We start from the raw sequence: 7,500 nt of genomic DNA on the forward strand, positions 1-7,500 counted from the left end.
CTTGAGAGAGTAGATTCTCGCTATGACGCTGGTGGTCACCGAATAATGTTTTTGGTGCCCTCTAAAATATTAATTTCACAAAGAAGCATTGACATGGACGTTTTCAACCTCCTGTTTAGTTTAAACACGGGAGGGTCGAGTTCGTGTTGAGGACTGCAAGACAAATATCCTGCAGGTGCCGAAGTGACTGAGAAATATCCCAGTTGTTGGGAGCCAAACTCGACTGACTTGATCGCTAACGCAGCTTGTGTTTTATTTAAGCCCTCGTGATTTGTTAGGTTTTCTCAGGCATGCGGCGCAATTAAAAAAGGTGTGAACGCAAAATGGGTCAGTGTGCGCCCTGCGGAGTTTTCTCCTTGTGCCCGTGAGGAACCCGTGTATGCATGTGTGTGTGTGTACACTAAACTGCCACGTGTGTCCACACACCTGCTCAGTCACGGGCTGATTAGCGGAAAGGGCGGAGGTATTTCATATGACCACTGCACAGTGAATTACATCACCTTATTGAAAATATCACCTATATTAACGGCATTTTGTATCATTAAAATATATAGCCGTGAGATTTAATAACCGGTGTGCCTAGAGTAAAGAATTAGTCCCTTGTTATTGATAAAAGCAACAGGTCAAAACAATATGGAGGACTGCCGGTGAGGTTGAGTAGCCTACTAAGGAAGTATGGTGCTGGTGATGATTGTAGGCCTCACATAAATTAAGTGGGCTTGATTATGAACCGCTGCGCCCACACACACCAGGCAATATTACCCGTGCATGAGTCGGTGCGCCAGCCAATGTTTAATTTTAGTGGTGCTCTGTTGCAGCGGTGCCCCCCAACAGATATCTCTGTCAAATATTAAATATTAGCCTTTCAATTCGACACAGTCTATGAAAGGCTCGCTGCCTCCGTCTCGAGTGAGCGCCTCTTCAAACGCGCTCAGACAGCTCAATAAAGGTAATGAATGTGCGACGCCTGCGCCTCAGATACTGCACCCGTCACCGCCAGGTCCCTCTGACATTAAAACACTCTTTTAAAGATGATATCTACAAGCGTTTCAGAAGCAATTTGTTCTCCCTGCAGCGTCCACCAACATGGTTTTAATTGCCACCCTTCCAACCGTACAGGGATGAGGTTGGAAGGGCAGTGTGTTAAGTGTGTGTGGAGTAGGATATGGTGGGGCTACGTGTGTGTGTCAGTCTCTCTCTCTTTCTCTTTCTCTCTCTCTCTCTCTCTCTCTTTCTCTGTGTGTGTGTGTGTGTGTGTGTGTGTGTGTGTGTGTGTGTGTCAGGGGCCGCTTGTTGAAGTTTCCAGTCCATCCCGCGGCGCATGGGCGAACTCTTCGCCCATCCCCCGAGCGTGGCCGCTTAATTTATGTTTTAAAAACGGCACCTCTGACACCGGTGCGGGCTTTATCGCACCCCGCGGTCCGCATACAGTGTGGCCTGTGTGTGTGTGGACTCCGAAGAGGAAGTATCCGTGATTACCACAGTCTGAGGGCCCACTACCTCGCTGCGCTGACCCCCCCCCCCTCCTCGTCTTTCGGACTCGCATTCCTCGGCCTGCCAGCGCCCTGGAGTTGAGGGGCCACACGTCGGGGACTTTTCAACCAAAGCTCACAGGCGTGAATAATATCTCCACTTCCCCACCTATGTTTTTCAGTCTGTTCACTTGACACACACACACAGAGACACGTACATGCATTCTCTCTATCTCTCTCTCTCACACACACACACACACACACACAATACTCTAGGTTTTGAATGGCGCATTGTCCCGTAGACTACTGGTTCTGTTTTTAAGGAGAACGTGTGTTAGTGGGGCCGAGTCACGTTCTGTCATTCCCGCTGTCAAAGCAATTAACTTCACGTGAGCCAGGCAACACAGACTATCTCATTTACACCTCCGGGAGGGCGCGAGCTGCCAGCGCGATCAGCGTGCGGTTCACATCCCTGCGCGCTGGATTTCACCTAGCAGCATAAATCCTCAGTTTAATTGTTGACTTTGAAAACATTTCTGCGCTATTCTTTTGCTACACTCCAGCCACCAGAAACATTTTAGAATAACGTGTGTGTGTGTGTCTGTGTCTGTGTGTGTGTGTGTGTGTGCTGATGCACGCATTCCAGTGCTGCATCAAAGTGATGCATACCGAGCATGGCATTGAATCTCGCGATTTTTCATAGTTGTCATCATTGTAACTGTATAAATAGTTGTTGTTTTTATTAACCTCTTATAGCATTTCCAATGGATTCGTATGTTATCAAAACATTATGTGTGGATTCTGCTGGAAGCAACACATTGTTGCTATCTCCCCACACAGATATTGCCATTCAGTCAAAGTTTGTGTGTTTTTAGTTTTGGACTTCTGTCATCTCCATTTAACTTTCTGGAGGCCGTCGCACCCCAGCCCTGCCCCCTATCCCCCTATCCCGGTATATGAGACCAGAGCCGCGGTGTCGGGATGAAACATGGGCCCCTCGCCTCTCCGGTATGCCCTCCGGCCCGAGGTATGGAGAGGGGGGGGGGGGGGGGGTGCTGAGACGGAGTAGACAGTGGCGAAATGATGGGGTACTAATTCACCCTCCACGCTTCTCCCTCTCCAACTCTCACTTTTCTTTCGGGCTGTCTGACCCCTGCGCATGAAAATAATCTACAATAATTAAGGTTGTGCAGGTTGGACGAGGCAGCCCTCGGGCGGAAGGGGGTAAATACGCTGTGTGCACGCGCCTCGGGAGCGTGCAGAAGGGCGGGGGCTCGACGCTGTGCGGAGGGAGGCGAGAGTACTGACCCCGTCCACATAAAACGGTGATTTATGGCGCGCGGGGCGGCAGCAGCGGGGATGCTGTCCTCTCTCGGAGAACCAAATTACCGAGGTGGAGATTAACACGCGCGCGCTACGGGCCTACTTCCAGACCCAAGGAAATTTCTTATTTACATTTTTCCTTTTTCATTTCCTCTCTGCGCTTTTAATGATAATTGGTCCAAGAGGAGAGCACTGGGTGAGCGTGCAGAGAGAGAGAGAGAGAGAGAGAGAGAGAGAGAGAGAGAGACTGCCCAAGTTTTCAATGTGTTTTTATGAGGGGTATACAGTGGCCGAAGTGAGGAGTTGTGTATCAGTTTTGTTTTCTTTTTTTTCCTGCTGGTCACACACACACACGGGCACACACACACACACGGGCACACACACACATAGGCTCACGCACAGGCACTGAATAGAAGTACAAAACAGCATGGAGTGGAATAAACGTATTTCGCGATGTTTTCATATTTCCATTTCAGGATTTAATAAAAAAAACTTTTCATTTTTTTTTAACCATGCTATGGGCAATTCGTTATCCATAAAACAACCCCTGCATGAAATATATTGCATATATAGAATACATTTATTTCTAAATTAAATTCGCTGAACACGTTCTACGCAGCCAGCCTATATTATCTTAATGCAATTTCATCAGTGTATGCAGTTTAAAACAACTGAGGTCAATCAGTTATGTGTCTTTAACACGGTGGTGGTGGCGCATTAGTAAAGAAATGTGTTTATTCCTCTGTCATCTATTAAATAAAACGAACAAAATATGAAATTAAAGTCTCAGCATAGTTAATAAAGGGTGTGTCGAGTTCCATTCCTGTTAAATTGTAAATATATATATAAAAAATATTAATAGTGTTTGAAAAAAAAAAATCACCATCATATTATAAATACCAAGACCCCCGGCCATTTGGCTGAAGAGCCCCAATCCTAAAGTCCCCGGGCTGTGGCGATAATGCTGCTTTTCGCCTTTGTCAGTAGGAGGTCCTCCACTGAATGAATGGTTGAACTATTTCATGTGGATTTGGCAGCGATGTTTTCTTTATGCTTGGCTCCACACACCCGCCCCTCCACACCAATCCCCGTAAGGATGTGCTGGAATGCACCTGGTACACAGGCTTTCCATTAAAACAGCGACTCTGGGGCCGGCCCGAGGCCGCGGGGGACCAGCTCCATCCCGGCGTCAGTCCTCGCTCATGTGGGATTCCCCCTCCGTGTTATTTTCATGGGCGTGCAAGAGTCGGATACCCTCTCTTTCTCTCCCCTTCCTTTACTAAACCACTTATGGGCTGACTGTAAATAAACATATCAAACTGTTACACCTTTGGAAAGTCACAACCGAAGCGCTGTTTACAGGAGCAGGGGCATAGTTGGCTACGTGAAGGTGAAAAAAAAACAGACAGGGTAGTTCAGACGAAGAAAGCTGTTTGAACTCTACACATACAAGTGGCAATGGGTTCAGTAAAGTCTCCCACAAAGACAAATAATAAAATAAAACGTACAACGAGAAATTTCAGCCACAAATAAAGTAGTGCAAATGTTTAAATCGACCACCGACACTTGCTTGACTTTTTTTGCACAGAGGATGAAATCATTTGAAACAGGGTAGGCTACTTATACAAACAACAGTCGCATGAAATCCCGCAAGGAATTTGAGAGCACTTAAAAGCTGGTGTATGAAAACACTCTCCGGAAGCAGTTGATTTAAAGAGCCATCAAAAATCACCCAGAAAAGGTGTGTGTTTGAAATGAACAGGGAAGGAAAGCGAGAGGGGAGGAGAGAAGGGGTGGAGACGTAAATGTCCTACAGCTCCCCGAAAGCCGTCCTAATGTGTTGATAAACAGCCATTACACGGCATTAAATTAAAGGTTTTAACCCAACTGAAGACGGGAGTCTGTGATCTTTTAATCTAATCTACTCTTAGCATGTTAGACTAAACGTTCACAGCGCAGTTTCGGCAAATAGTTAATAAATAATAAATAGTTAGGAGGTTTTCAGGAAGGTAGCCTAAACATATTGGGGGGCGGGGGCATTTCGATTCTTTTTCATGGCTCGGTGTCTTTGTTGGCTCTTGGTTCAGGTGGTATATGGGTCGTTGTGATATTCTATTCAAAATGAAATAGGGCTGAATCCTTGATGTTCCATCTAGCAAATTTGACGCCTTAATGTAGATGGCGCGGTGTGCTGCAATTCCTTGGGCCGTGAAAAGAAATGGCCCTCGCGTCTCAATACCCCTGCGTCTCCCCGCTTGACTGATGCGCTGCGCACAGCAGACCGAGGGGGTCCTGGGCTCGGGAATTCACTCCGTACGTAAATAATTAGGTCCGCCAACAGGAGTAAATAACCGCGAATCGGGAGAATTAACTCTCCCCGCCTCGCCTCAATCCCTGTCGGGAACTAAACAACGCGATCAAACATGCAACTATAGGCAAAGGCTGCCGCAGCACGCCACTCTCCATATGACAGTTTCTCTTCGGAGCGTGTTAGACAGCTCACAACGCCACCTCCCGAGTGTCCTGTGAACTGCGTATTACTGTGGGTGAAAGGCTATGGTATTTCGGTGTACAACTCTGTGAACAGAGAGAGCAAGGCAGTGAGTCCAGCAGACAGCGCGCAAGGTTCCTCGTCTTCTACCCTGTTCTACCCCGGCGCTGGGACAAAGACACCCGCACCCCAATTTGTTTATCCCGGCCGTTTCCTCCTTTTGAGGGAGACACCGGAGTGAGCCACCTCTATCAGACTCCACGATCAGACCCCGTCCAGGCCAAGCAATCACTTTCCCAGATTACTCGTATTTAATACACAATGCATCATAAAACAAATCCCTCATCCTGACAGCCAGAAAATAGAACAGCTCATAGCTCGAGCTTTCCCAATTTATGGCTAAATTAAAAAGGCTTCCAACAATGGAGGAGTTGCGCGGTGGCAGGAAATCGATGGCCGACGGAGCGAGGGGGGACTCTTCGCTCGCTTTCTCAGGGCTCGCGGGGGTATGGGAATGCGTGGCAAGGTCCGACTTATTTACACGCGATTTTTCCTGCCCCACCTTGCTACTGCGGCCCTGGCGGGAGCGGGAAACAATGGCCGTTATCTCAACCCGAGGTTCAATGTCACAGATAACAGGGGCGCGAGGCCCTGATTCATCATCATGCCGGCATTAGGCCCGGCGCTGACAGGGCGGGTGACCCCAAATGAAAAAGGCTGTGCATGACGAGGAGATTGGGTTAATGGAACCTTATCGCTGCCCCGGAATTCATTTTTTTTGTGATTTGGTCAAAGCCCCTAATTCATCAGTTTGGCGAATTTATCTTTATGAGGCTGTCCTATACTGTGAAACTATGGTAACTAAAATTGTGAAAATTATTGCGTCCATTTTGCTAATATAAATTTAAAGTTAAAGCCCAATCATAGCGTATAAATTAGGCATTATTAAAGGTGTCCTCTTAGATTGTACGGAGTGCTTAGCCTTCTTGAGGGTAGTCCATAACTTGCGTGTCAGTGGTTTATGTGTGGTGGTGGTGGGGGGGGGGGGTGACGTTGATTGACAATTTGTTTTGATTCACCTGTGTCCCATGGCCTGAGGTGCACAGCAGGCTTGTGGGGTAGGGAGGCCCCCATGCACTATGGTAAGGCGCAGGTGTAACGCAATTGAAAGGGGGACAAAACCGTTTAAAATCACATTTCTGAAAGATGGCATTTATGCACACACGAACCAAATCTTACGAAACAGACTTTGTTGTCTTTCTATACTGTTCACGATTCTGCAGACATATTCAATAAGCAGGCTCGAACCACTCGTTTCCTCGTTATTCTCACTTTCTCCTCTCTTCACGAGGGAAGAAATCGGGCGAAAAGTCACATAATTGCAGGGTTGTAAGATGGTTTCATTAAAGGCGCAGGGAATTTGGGGCAGGGCGCTGCGTTTGCAGCAGCCCAATGGACCCTGTCCCGACCTCGTCTTGACCCTGTCTCTCCTACCGAGATGCTGTCAGGGGCGCGTCGGCCAACTTCCGAGCGCAGACAGATGAGATAGTGCCCACCATGACAGCCCGCATCGGACAGGCAAACTCGAGGACCCTCCTTTAACGAGACAGACACTCCACGAGACACACACGCACACATCACCCGCGCTGGGGGGACGCACAGACTAAAGTGGGCGATCCTTTTATCTCTTCCTCTCTCCTGCTCTCTCTCTCTCTCTCTCTGTGTGTGTGAGAAATCGTCTCTCTCCCTGATTTTCATTCACTATTTCACTGTCACTCATTGTCTGTGGAATCTGAGTGAAAGGAATCAAAGAAAGAGAAGACGTAAAAGAAGTGAAAAAGGAGGAAAACTTTTTTTAATCCGCTCGCTAGTCAGACGGAGACGCAGCAGCCGGCCGGACGGACACCTGGGAGTGCGAGACAGTCGGTGAAAGGAGGGGAGGAGAAGGGAGGGGGAAGCTTCACCCCGCCGAGAAGCTCGCGGACGAACCGGCTGTCTGCTAGCAGGGCTCTCGGGGGCTGAAGTTGGACAAAGTTGAACGTGCCAGGGGGATTAAGCGCGAACAGCACCGGACTGACAATCACCGCGAGTGAGCAAGGAGAACGTGGTGTGTTAGTGCAGACTGAAGCGGAAAGGTGAAAGGAAAAAAGACTGATGTTGAAATCCTAAAACCCCAAGATGTCTCTCCGATGAGATTTGCCAGAGTGACGGGAC

The 7,500-nt window shown here is 48.2% G+C and overlaps 1 protein-coding gene across 8 annotated transcripts in view; it reads left to right on the forward strand.

Annotated features, from left to right (window-relative positions):
- The window catches only part of mecom (MDS1 and EVI1 complex locus), a 159,710-nt gene that overhangs the window by 122,879 nt on the left and 29,331 nt on the right, over positions 1-7,500 (forward strand). The window contains exon 1 of one of the 8 annotated variants that reach the window (XM_031573165.2): positions 6,309-7,500. This exon is cut by the window's right edge and continues 210 nt beyond it. The exons of the other annotated variants lie outside the window; for them this stretch is intronic. The gene's annotated coding sequence lies outside the window, so the exon portion shown is untranslated. Of the gene's footprint in view, positions 1-6,308 lie in introns of those variants that run through there. 8 annotated transcript variants of the gene reach the window in all.

Source organism: Clupea harengus, chromosome 9, assembly GCF_900700415.2.
Source record: "Clupea harengus chromosome 9, Ch_v2.0.2, whole genome shotgun sequence".
Lineage (NCBI taxonomy): Eukaryota > Metazoa > Chordata > Actinopteri > Clupeiformes > Clupeidae > Clupea > Clupea harengus.